The sequence below is a fragment of the Solea solea genome, chromosome 18 (assembly GCF_958295425.1).
Source record: "Solea solea chromosome 18, fSolSol10.1, whole genome shotgun sequence".
In the NCBI taxonomy this organism is placed as follows: Eukaryota; Metazoa; Chordata; class Actinopteri; order Pleuronectiformes; family Soleidae; genus Solea; species Solea solea.
In genome coordinates this window covers 13,790,798-13,804,475 of record NC_081151.1, presented here as the reverse complement: position 1 = coordinate 13,804,475, position 13,678 = coordinate 13,790,798, and the positions used below count along the sequence as shown (strand labels likewise).

The window sequence follows — 13,678 nt, the reverse complement described above, 5'->3', positions numbered from 1 at the left end:
CTCCAGGACTCAGAGTGGTGTGAATGGACCCCATCTGGTTTTTTTCACAAAATGTTGAGGAGACGCAGATAATAGGACGCAAGCACGCACACACAATTACACACACTCTATTTCCAAGTTGTCCTCTCTCGCTGTCTTTTTCTTTCTCTCCCTGTTCAGTCTGACCAGTCCCGGGTGGCCTCATCGCCGGTCCAGGATCCCCCAAGAGCTCTCGCCCGTCGTCTCCGAGCATACACTTCAGCTAGACCAATTTAACGTGAGAAAACGTAAGGAGGGCGAGTGCAGTGTCCATCTGTAGCTGGTAGTCATGGGAGGTGACCACAGACGGAGCTAAGAGAAAATACTCTTTTTTATTCTTCATAAGAGAATTATATGTACAAAAAAAAGTTTAAATAAAGATGAAGACTTTTAAAATTGAAATTATAAAATGCGTCCCATCCCAATTGATTTAACCGATGTCACCTCACTGGTAACTATAATTGGAAATTTGATGTAATATCAGCTACAGCGGCCATCTGTTGTGCATGAATGCATCATTTCAATGGTCCTCATTTATGATGGTATGAGAGTTAAGTAAGTATGGTTATTTCCACACAAATATTAGTATTTATTAATATAAACATGAGCCCAGGCTCTTAATAAATATTGTCTGAACTTGGGTATGCAAGTTTTGGAGTCAGCCTAGAGTTGGACTGCAGCCACATCTTATAATATTTGGCCATATAATATTTACTTTAAATGGACTGGACTGAATGACAGTTCAACATTTGCTGTGTGTGACACTGATTCATCTGAAATATGACAGTTTGAAGCCTCCACTTAATTCCACATTTACAGGTTTGTGGCACTACAAGGACAAAGTAAACCATTTATGGTAATTTAATCACCTAAAGAAAATGCAAAACATCATCGGAATCATCTAATTTTAAAGCAATGACACAACACATTTTCAAAATAAATTTTTCATTGTCTTTTTACAGTTACTTTCCAATTGACTGGTTATTGTTACATATTATTGTTCATATTGTTAATAAATGATTTAAAATTGAAAATTTAGTGCGATACATTGCAAACAGTTAGAAATTTAAGTTTAGTTATCATTGTCACACCGCGGTGAGACCTGCCCTGTTTTTGTATTGTGACTTCCTGTGTTTTATTTTGAAAGTAACTCTCCTCTCGTTTCAGACCACTTGCTCGTCCTCCAGCTTTGGCCCCACCCTCATGTGTATTTAGTGTCTGCATCTCCCTTTGTCTTGTGCCAGAGTGTCCTCGTTCATGTCACGTCCAGCCCTTGTCCATGTCCACGCCATAGCCTTGCTTTATGTTCCTTGCCCTGGTTCTGATTTTGTGTGAGTTTTTGTTGATAAATTTTGTTACTTAGATCCTGTTACTTTGTCTGTAGTTTAGCCTCCCTTGAGAGTGATTTTCTGTTCGTAGAGTTTTCATAGTCTTTAGCCTCCTTAAGAGTGAATTTGTGTTTATCGTAGCATTTGTTCATAGCCTGATTAGTTTGTCCTTAGGAAGAGGCTCACTAAAATCAGAAACAATAAAGTTTAAGTACTTCTTCTGTGTCTAAGTCCTGCCTTGAGTCCTGTCCTGACAATTATGACATAAAACCAATGACCTTAGACTAAACTAGACATATCTCAAAATGGCAGACCCATCTGTGCTAAAAGAGAGGAAAAATATGATCCAGAATCAAATCAAATTGTGACCTTAAAATCGAATGGAATCAAGGATTTGGAAAATTGTGACAACCCTAATGTGAAAACTACAATGGTGAACACACACTCTCACACAGATTCCTCCTGAAACATATGGTTTTGTTGCTGCTGCACGGAGGAAGACTGTTGATTGTTGAGACTGTCCACTACAGTGGGGACATGAGAGACTTGTGTGCATGTTTGTGTGACAGATGCCACACTGTGGAGATTGTTTGGTGCCATCTTGCCCTCCCTCCCCCCTTCAATAATTCAGGGCCTCCACTCATCACTGTCATTATAAATCTTTCATCATCAGTGACAGGGAATGCTCGTTTCTTGCGGATTTTGGGAGATACATTCTAAAAGGCAGGCGCACACATTCACACACGTACATGTGTTCATAGGTCACTTGTGTACATTATAGTACATTACAATGCATACAATCGCAGAGACAGAATGAATCCAACCAGGATGACTAAGGAACGTTATCATAAAGAGAAAAGACCAAACAAACTCCAAACACAAGAAGAAGAATCTTCTCTGAATGGCCCTGAAGGCCACTCTGCTTTTCTCACAGTTATTCTCCATTCTAATCAGCTTGGCTGCCAGAAGCTAGAACTATCTGAGTGCTAGTCCATAGATCCATTCACACACACACACACACACACACACACATTTCCCAGCAAACAGACCTGGCACTTGACAAAGAGAAGAATAACAGAGTGATGACACTGATTGTCTTCCTGTTAAGCTTCTTGTGGCTTTTGGCAATATCACACAGTGATTGAGTATATTTTTTAAAATGCACATTAAACTTGACCTTCTGTCATCGATATCGACAACATTACATTACTTCCACCTTCACAGAGTTATGATTTGAATCCTCCTTAAACCTCCTTTCAATGGCTATTGCCATCATATATAAATGATGATAGCAAATTAAAATGTGGTCATCACCCAAGGTTAAAGGTTATAATTATCTGATAATAATAATAACAATAAAAGTTAATAATTATAAAAACTGTATTTGTAGGCACTTTCTGCAGGCATACTAAGTGCTTTATTACAGGAGCCATCACTATCACATAATAATGTGAAAAGTTTCATGTTATATTGGTATATTTTCATGTCATGACATATAACCTGACCATGTTATAACAAGAAACCAACACTTATTTCAATATATATATAACAATGTGATAAAACCATAACCCAATCAAAATTATCTTAATATAACATGATAACTTTTATTATTCTGATGTGAAATATTTGACATCATGTGATAAGCTATTGCTTAGCAAAGTGAAACTCACGTTTAAATGTAATAAATCTGTTTAGAGAGAACGGATGAACTGGGAAATGGCACATCTTTTTTTCCTTTTTGTTCTATAATGCTGGGGTTGAAACAGATGTGATGTGAACAATCAATAATGAGATCCTTAATAGACTTTTGTTATAATGTCATAAGATTCCATGTCATAATAACGTAATGCAAATATCATGAAAAACAGCTTACTATAACACACAACTCTTCACACTATGATTTGATATGACATGTTTGGGGATTTTTTTGTTTATTCATGTCACTGTTGTTTGGGTCCAGGTCTTAACCTGTACAAATTATCCTAACCAAGAAAACAGAATGAATTGAGGTAGTGGCCCCAAACAGTGGGTTGGGACCTACAAATGGGTCACAGAAGATTTATTTTGGGTCCCCAAACAAATGTAAAGATCTTTATTTAAGATGTATGTGTACATGTTTACGTTTTTGTTTACCAATTCAACATATCGCGTTCCAGATATGGCTAACAAATAACACATTTGCAAAATATTTGGGTCCTTATCAAGAATGTCTTGGAATCTCTGTTAGCGGGAAAGAGTGGTTTTATCCTGGTGAGCAATGACGATCACTCACTCTGCAGATACAGTTCAACTCTCAGAAGTATATCAGAAAAAAGCTCTCGTTAAAGAATTTGATTTGACTTCGGGGCCTACCATCTCTTTTGCCCTCCCTCTTTTATTTATTTCCATCATCTGTCTTCATACCACACATTTAAATGACACTGCCGAGTAGTGGGAGAAGATTTATTGTGTGCATGTGTGGGTGTGGCTGTGTGTGAAGGTTCTATTTAATTCTTGAATGAGACAATAGAAGACAGACATGAAGCAGAGAGGCAGCGTCACAGCTGATACAATGTTTCCCTTCACTCTAAAAGATTAAAGAAGCACTCGCCAACACATACATGTATGAAGCAGCAGCTATTGCACTGAAAGACCTACTCCTTGTGCATGAACAGCCATATATCTGAGGACTTTGTATCTGTGATGATTTTCCATGGCTTGACCTGAGCACCGAGAAATATTACTGTAATGCTAGCAGTTTTTAAATCAACAGTGTGTATCCATGTGTGTGTGTGATGCTATATTCACTCACATTGCTATGTTAGTGATGTTTTTTTTTTTTTCAATACAATGAAATGAAAATGAAATGAAAAAAAAAAAAACAGAAATGATCTGCATCCAGACAAGTGTTTTGGCTCAGTATCAGAAGGTCAACCAGACTGGCCCACAGGTTGGCCGGACTTATAAATAAACTAAACAAACGAATAAACGACTCGTTATCTGTATAGATTCCAACACCTTTACCTCGCTCTCATATTTGATTTTTCCTAGAGGAGTATCGCAGGATTTGCTTAAATACACCCCCAGCACCGAAAAAAAGAACACACTTTCAATGCATCTGGTCGTGTGCTGGAAGCCCATATAGGATTTTTTATTATCTTGCTCAATCAAAAAACATAGTTTGGACAAATTTGTCTATTTATTTTTTTCCTTTTGGCTTCTCCCTCTCTTGGGGTCACAGTTTCCTGACGAAACCCTGCCATTTACTAAGGCTTGGGACCGGCACTTGGAGTGCACTGAATGTGACCCCCATGGCTAGGGTCAATTTTAAGCGTCCATCAGCAACCCATTGTACAGTATAATAAGACAAACAGAGCCAAAATACATAATGAAGGATTGCTAAATTTGCAGCTCATCATGGTTTGGGTTTTAAATAATGGATTGTGTTTGGCAAATCAAAGAGCCGTGCATCACATATTAACACCCTTATTAGATACACTAAACAAGTGTGTGCCTGTCAGTGCAAACGTGACGTTGATTCTCTAGCTGTTTGATTGAAGACTGAAGCAGAGGACAAAATGAAACTGACATATTTGATCACATCTGATTGTCCAGTAATAGACAGTCTGTCCAGACTAAAAAGCAGGCATGGAATTTTAAAAGCAAAACGTCTGCAGTTTTTTTTTTGAAACCTCTCTTTTTTTTTTTTTAAATTGAGAGGTTTCAAAAAATAAATAAAATTCCCCACTCTCCCACCGGCCTTGTATCTCCTCCAATCGCAGATCCTCTACCGAGGCTTGGGAGACTTTCCCTCTACTATAAAACAGTATTTATCATTAACATATTAAAAAATTAAAAAAGCAAGAGGGGATAAAAGTTATCAATTTCACAAGAAAGACACAGACAGAGGATTGATATGACTGTAAGATTGTAAAATTCAAGTGTGGTGTAAAACAAATGCTCGAGGGAGAACAACACAACTAAACTTGTACCAAAGACAAGACCGGATAAGTGCTGTTGTTCTAAAAACAGTTATAGACAGTTTTTCTAATGGCACACAGACACAAACCCCTCCATCTTAAACACTCAACCTCATAGGAAAATATTGTATGCGGTCACCCATCCTTTGTTTTTGTATAGTTTTTTTTTCTCTGCAGAATGTTATCGCTTTGCCAATTGTGTGAGTCATTGGAGTGCGTGATTGTTGAGTATGGCTCCTGGCTTTGTTGTTTGGGGGAAAACAAAGGATTTGATTTGATTTGATTTTTCTCCTTTAACAGAAAAGATACACCGGGAGGATTTTCCTCTGACCACAACTGCCCTCTGTCAGACTCAAAGAGGACACACACACACACACTGAACAACAACAACACAAATAAACAGACACATCACATGTTAGTCTGTATGTGAGTGTCTTTTTAACACTGAGAGACTCATTTGTGTGTGTGTGTGGCTGGGGACAGATCTGTCCTCTGGCTGGCAGATGCCCAGTATATCACAGCTGGGCTCCAACCACAGGAGGGGTCATAGGGGCCCACGAACGAAACCCCCCCATTCCCCCCGCCCCGGGCCCTTGAGGCTTTTTTATTCTTTCAGCAGCTCTGCTTGTTACACATACACACACATAACATAAGGATGCACGCACACTCTCACATTCACAAACACTCACATGCTTAATGATGAACACAAACATTTTGCTCACATAAAGCCCTTTCAAGTCTTCGCTCATATAATGTCTTTCTGTTTCTGTCTCATGCGCCAACAACAGCTGCCTTGTGGCCTCAGAATTGATGACCGCCTCCATCTTGTGATCTTCTCTGTTTGAACATGACGAGGTCAAGTGGATATTTGTCACTGCAAGGCTTCTCCTCAATGTGGGCAGGGTCGTCACAGCATGGCTGCACGAAACTGCCTTGACATCCTTTTATACGCAACACACACAAACTAGTGATGAGCAGAGCAGTGTACTGTTCGGTGTACTGAATCATTAGAATCAGAATAGTTTTCAGAGAATAGTTCAGTACAGTAGTCCTGCATGACTGGAGCACAACTCCCTGAACTGAAATACGGCTGAATGGGTTGTAATGTGGCTCACGATCACTGGCTTTCAGCAGTGCTGTTGTTAAATACACCAGACTCCCTTGTTATATATTGAGAATTAAAAATTAAAAAAATTAATGCAATTTCCACACAGAAAGGCCCTAAAGTTCAAACAGAGATTCAAACTGGTGACTTTCTTACTGTGAGGCAACAGTGTCAGCCACTCCGCCGTGTGACCCTATTCTTCTTTTTCTTTGTTTATATAAAATTACATGAAAACACAATAAAGGGTTTTTCATAACTTGTTCCTTTTTTTCCTAAATGAAACTCCACCCCCAGCCCCATACCGTAAAATAAAAAATAATAATTTCATTAATAAATTAGACAAAAAAAAAGATTGGGAGGGAGGGAAAGAAAATACTGAATCAAATTTAATCTAGAGATGTACTTTCAGGAGACATCCACTGCATCGCTATTGTTCTCCGAGCTAAAAGGTTTGGCAAAAGCAAATGAAAAACGGTCTATTTTGTGAGTTCTGCACAATTATTGCAAACTGTATATTACTTGTGAAATGTGACATAAAATGAATCATAACTTTGACTCAACAATACATAAGAAGACAAAAAAAAAGCTTGAATATGTGACCCATAAAAACACCCCCAGGATTCAGCACAAACTTTGCGGTCCTTGTCTCTCTTGATGGCTGGAGAGGAAAAAACAGTGTAACGTCAGAGGAAATCACCTGCTGCCTGTAGCTTCGACATCAAAATGCTGTCCAGCTGCTCTAGCACTGTCTGAAGTAAGGATTTCAAATACCAAATTCACAAAATGACACTGGTGGAGGCAACAATGAATCAATAACACAATCATTAAGTATGTAGTGCAGGGTCGTCATAGCACAGCTGCACAAATCTGCCGTGACGTTGTTTTATACACACAAACTAGTGATGAACAGTTATTTTCATCATACTGAATCATTAGGATCAGTTAATTAGAAAGATTAGTTCAGTACTTCCTGCATGACTGGAGTTCAGATTCTGTCTGACACAGTCACTAAAGTGAAATTATAACTGAACAGGTTGTGATTCAGCACCTTGCTAAATAGATTAACACATGTTTTCAGGATTTTTAAGTCGTTTTAACTGATCTACAGTTCAGCATTGTTCGGTGTCATTCTTGTGTCGGACATCGTTCGCATGACTCTTCCAGTGACAGCAATCTGACTGTTAAGTAGCGGCAGTCGGTCAAAGTCACATTGGCAAGGTTCAACTCGCTTTGAAGAGCAGGTACTAAAGCAGCACCAGCTACTATCTCTGATAGAAAAGCAAAGAAATGCATATGGTATGCACCATATGTGTTAATGCCTCATATAACCACACTTCAAAAAACCTGAACTTACCCTTTAACATCTTTTGATGTTCCGCTAATGTGGTGCATAAGCACAAGATTACTGTAAAAAAACACTTGAGACGCTCCTTCGAAAAGAAAAAAAACCTCAGTTAATATAAGGCCAAGTAATAGGAGTAAAATTACTATAATAATTAGACGTTAAAAAGAGACTTGAGATCAAAGTGGTCCAGTGGGAGTTTATTAAGCAAAATACCTCTAGTCTACCAGGGCGTCTCACACGGGCAATTAAAAGAAAACATCCAGCACCCAATTTATATGATCATTCATTCCATTTATGTTGTTTAATGTGTGCCATAAATAATAATAATCTGAAACATATAACGCTAATAGCAAAATGATAATTAGATTCATTCCTGAGCAATGGATCTCATTATAAGTATTTATTTGACTGAATAAAGGCAAAGTATGAACAACGTACACACATAATTCACAGGTCAGTGAAAAGAGCTTGATAAATAATAGTTTAATTCTGTAAAAGAAAAAAACAAACGCACAAAGTCCGAAATTAATTGGTCTGAATGAGTAAGGGTCAAAACACTTTTTTCACACAATTTCAAAACACTTGTAATAAAAATACTCTCGATTCGTAATATGTTGTAAAATGCAGTTGCATACTTAGGCTAAATATTTAAAACATGTTCAAATTTTAAACTGATGATAATGACTAACATGTTCATTTATACAGCACACAAACATATATCATATTACCGTGTGTGTGTGAATGTGTTTTTTTGTAAAGGTAAGACAATTTGGTTTCATTCAAAGAATCTTCATGTTTTGTTTGTTTTAAAGGCCACATAGACCGGAAGCTCCAATTAATTGCGTTTGTGTGTGTGTATCTGCGTCATTACCTCGTTTATGAAACCCTAAAGTTTCAGAACAAACAGTTCAGCCACTGCTGAGAAAATAGTGTTGTATTGTTTTCCTGGGCTCTGCGAAGCGGATCGGCACTTCCGTAGTTTGATGTCGTCATCAGAAATCCTCACCACTCCTCTCACCACCGTAGCGCCTCCTGGTGCGGGCACTAGTCCGGGCACATCCGGTTGCGTACACTCAACCGCAGAAGAAGAAGAACTACTCTCGTTGTAGCTGCTGAGATGCAGAGCATCCCCCGTGCCAGAGGGGGAGCTGTGTATCTGAGAGCTGGCCTATCTATTACGTCACTTCCAGGAACCTGGCCAATCACAGGACAGTGGGAAAGCTCTCGTTGGCTGGCCAATCACAACACAGTCCACGTTCTGGGGGTGTGGTTTTGGTCTGAAACAGCGCGGCTGACGAGAGCGTCAGTGAGGAGATATTTTGATCGGCTCGTTTGCAGCGATTAGGAGGTTTTTAACCGTGAAAACAAGTAAATATATGTAAGTAGACCTCCATAACTAACATATATGTGTGATACAAGTATTTTATGTCGCCTTTAAATTTAAGCTGCAGTGATACTTTATCATTTAGCCTCCAACTCAGTTTGACTGTCAAATACTGTTAGACCCTGTAGATTTGAATACTTGCATATTGTTTGCCCTATATGACCCATGTATAGAGAAACATTTTGTTTTCTGTGTGGCATCAACACATATGACCATCATTTTGTGCATTGACAGGAAAAGTGTGTGTGTGTATGTGTGCGCTCCAGGTATTACTCATCTTATGTACATATTACATTTTAAGGTGAAGACATGTTGAATAGTTCGGTTAACCCTTAGTGCTCACGCGGTGCAGATCTGTGCTGCAGGTGCACTAATGGTAAATTGCTGTGGGAATAATACACAACTCCTTATATGGACATCCTGGGGGTGTCGTATATTATAGGTCACATATTCAGGCTTTAAAAATGTGTTCTTTTCATCTTCTTATGTGTTGTGGAGTCAAAGTTATAATTAATTTAGTAGTAATATACTGCAAAGTAGCAATAATTGTTCAGAAGTCACAAAGTAGTTTTTTATCTTAAAAACAAGCTGACATATTTCCTTCCATTATCTACCACTTTATCCTCCACCAGAGGGTCACGGGGTGCTGTGCCAGATCACCAGGGCCACACATAGAGACAAAGAACCATTCACTCCTACAGTCTATTTAGAGTGACCAATTCACCTAGTTTTCATATGACATGTTTTTGCACTGTGGTAGGAAGCCAGAGAACCTAGAGAAAACCCATGTACACACAGGGAGAACATGCAAACTCCATGCAGAAAGGCCTTTGTTCTAACCGGGGCTCGAACCCAGGTCCTCTTGCTGCAAAGGCAAGCGTGCTAACCACTACACCAACCATGTGACCTGTGACGTGCTGCCAAATTTCACAAATTCAATCTGATATTAAACATTATGAGTACTTTTTCTCAGGTGTGTTTTTTTCATCAGATTGCCTAGGTTGTGCTGAATATGTTTAAACATAGTCATGGAAAAAAGAAGCCACAATGGTCTGTGTTCTAAGGATTAAGGTTAGGGTTTACTTAAGAATTACTCTAACCATTGAAGTCTCCAGTGAATGAATGGAAGTCAATGTAATGCCCTCTGAAGTGATGGAAACAAGACTGTGTGTGTATAAAGGACAAGCAGAGACAAATAAACTGCATTTGCCATGTGGCTTCAATAACAAAATCTATATAGGCAAAACCATCTCACATGCGCACACACACACACACACACACAAATATGACATTCCAGTGTCACCTTGAGCTATTAGGCTTAACTTTAATGGCATGACCACTCAGGAATGGCAGTATTGACTGTTCACACAAGGTGGAATCTCTCAATACATCACAATCCAGTTAGCTGTCTTACGCTTACAAACCAGCATTGATTGAATGATCCCACTTTACCAGGGCAAAATAGAGTTGTTTGTGTCATGAATGACACCAGTGCACAGGCAGGAGACAAGGCACAGCACTACTGTACATGCATCTTTATTAATCATGCCACAGTGCGGGGCTAGTTTTATGTCTTCAGGTGGATGGACAGAGTCAAAGAGGGAAGACACAAGCAAAGGATTACCTTGTGTCCTACAAATGACATTAATATGCAGCTAATTAGCAAACACAGAAGAAAACACAATTGAGACCTGATTAGATTTTCTATTAACATAATGAGGAAATCATTTTAATTTATGTATATAGCAAGTAACAAGAAGAAAAAACGGACGCTGTACATATTAGTAAAAGTCACAGTTCACAGGCAATGTATTTGTTTTCCACCAAAATATCCACTGGGGATGTCTGTGTGTGTGTGTGTTTGTGTGTGAGAGAGAGTGTGTGTGCCTCTAATTGTCGGTGTGTGTCTCTTTTCCTTTAAGCCAAATAAACTGCTAATTCTTTTCCCCCTCTTTTTTTAGGTGGCATGCTGTGTGTGGGAAAGTTGTCATTCACCAAAGACATTAAAGATGGAAGAAGAACACAGGTAATAAAGCTGCAGGTGGAGCGCTTTCAATCCCACATAATTGTCATCATCAGCACTTGCAATTTTGAAAGGTAGTGACAATAATCATAATAATAATGTTAGTATTAATAATAACATTAATGCTGTGTAGTCTGTTTGCAATTATATTATTAATGATGGTAAGTGTCCCCCAGGTCATAGCTGTTGATGTAGACATAACAGTTCTGACAACTTACAGACTCAGGCCAACAAAAACCTCCCCTTGATCACCATTAGCAGCCTTGGCAGTCATTATATAGGAGGTTAGGTGCAGCTTGTGTGTGTGTGTGTGTGTTTTTTTTCTTTTTTTGGGGGGGGGGCTAATTTGCACATATGGAAATGTTTTTTCGCACAGTGCAGCCTTCTCTGTTGTGGCCAGATGGAATTAGAGAGCGCTCAGAAGCCGTGAAGACAAACACATCAAAAAAGAGAGGAGGGGGAGATGGGGGCCAAGAGGGTGTTGGCAGAGAAAGAGGAGGAAATAAAAAAAAAAAGGAGGATGAAAAAAACACACACAAACTGAATGGATCAAGTAAAGAAAAGAGGAAAGGTAGATTATTGTGGTTGGACTAGGTATAAAAGGTGGATGTGTTCTTCCGGTTGCAAAGCAAACTCTCGTTCACAAGCTTCGAGATATGCCATTTTCAGACGTCACCTGCACCCCGGAATCCGAAATACTAGCTGAAAATCCGACTGGTGTCCACTCATGTGTGCCTTGTTTTATTATTTATTTTCCTTCAAATTTTAACATAATTGACATAATTCTGCATTATTTTCTACTGAAAATAGAAAATTGAAACCATTAACTTCTCGGAAAAACGATCACTGATTTTAGACCCTGGTGGCCAACTGATCCGTCCTCCTAAATTCAAGGCCTCACTTTTCAAAGTGGAGCTATGACCATTATGCAGACAAAAAGCCCATTTCATCTTCCACCTTTCTACAGGATGAATTAACTGACACACAGAACAAACTCTGTTCCCTAAATCAGAATTAAAGAAACAGAACGTGCATCTGGCAAGAAACAAGCTCATGTATCATTGAATATGGGAGGTGGAAGGGTGGGAGTGTTTTCTGTAACAAATAAGGCACTCAATATTCACTTGGCCCAGGACCAACCTCCTCCCCCTCCCCCGTTGAGTTTGACATCCATGTCTAATAATATGCCGGTAATTAGACAACGTATTGTTTTTGGTGAATTAGTGAGCCACTGTCATACTCCCAAGTCCCATTAAATGGGGAACTAGGAACAAACCATTGCAATCCATCCTCATTAAATGTGTAGCCGTACACAGCTACACCAGAGCATGTTCTGTGTTTCATCTAAATGCAGGTCCACAGTCATACAGAGGGTGTGCAGCAAATGACATTTCAACATGTTTAGAAAAAAGTTTTTTTTTTTTTTTTTTTAATTATGAGCAAAATGCAGGTGCACAACATTTGTCAACTCTCTCTTGATATTTCAGACCTGAAGATGATTTGTTAGAATCACTGTCACTTGAATATGGAAATCCGGTTTTCAATGTTTGAAGTTCATTGAAGGGATAGTTCAGTTATACTAAAGCATCTTTCACTCAATCGTTGTTTACCACTTTATTCTCCACATGTGGGTCACGGGGGGCTGGAGCCAATCCCAGCTGACATGGGGTGAAAGATGGGGTAGTCCATTGCAGGGCCAACATAAAGACAAACAACCCTGCACTCTCACATTCACCTATGGCAAGTTTTGAGTGTCACATTTTTGACATGAGAACATGCTAACCCCACACAGAAAGGCCCTCTGTCAAACCAAGATTCAAACCAGTGATCTTCTTTCTGTGAGGTTACAGTGCTGGCCACTAGCTCACTGTGTGGCCACAGCCTCTTTCACTTGCACCATAGGGTTGTTTTTTCCACTCGTATGATAACTGTGACTTTGCAGAAAACCAAACAAGTTGGAGGTTTGAAGAAAAGAAGAACAACATGGAGCAGACTGAACAGTGGTTACTGTTTTGTATCATTGACTTGGATGTGTTCACCCATGTATTAAGTTCCAATCAATGCCAATTAGAGCCAAAACCGATAAAAACACAGGTGCATTGCAGAGCCATGTAACACAGGAGTAAATAGAAGTAAACGCATCCTCACCAGTCAAAAACTCCTTAAACAGGTTTTTTGGCCATATGCAATAAGTAACAGGCGACAGTGTACTGTCAGTCAGTGATGATTAAAAAAATATGCCCATGGTGCTGCCCAACCAATACCGGCAGCAGTAGTTTAGATTGACAACCAATCAATGGCATTATGCTGAGTAGCCGCTGTTGTCACATCTGTTGTTTTGTTGTTAGCAATAGCATAGCTACTTGGCTATGGCTAAATACGAGGGCTGTGGAACTTTGGCTTCTGGAAAGTGTAGTAAGAAAAAACGTGTGTTGTTTAATGTGTTCAATGCGAGTGGCTGTCACAGTGCATAATATGTATACACATACCTTGTACATATTCAGGCCACAAATTTG

General features: G+C 39.2%; 1 non-coding gene across 1 annotated transcript; it reads right to left on the bottom strand.

The window, feature by feature from the left end:
* Window positions 1–9,970: 9,970 nt before the first annotated feature.
* trnaq-uug (transfer RNA glutamine (anticodon UUG)) lies at window positions 9,971–10,047 on the bottom strand. The gene has a single exon. It is a non-coding gene; the product is annotated as a tRNA-Gln (tRNA).
* Window positions 10,048–13,678: the final 3,631 nt, after the last annotated feature.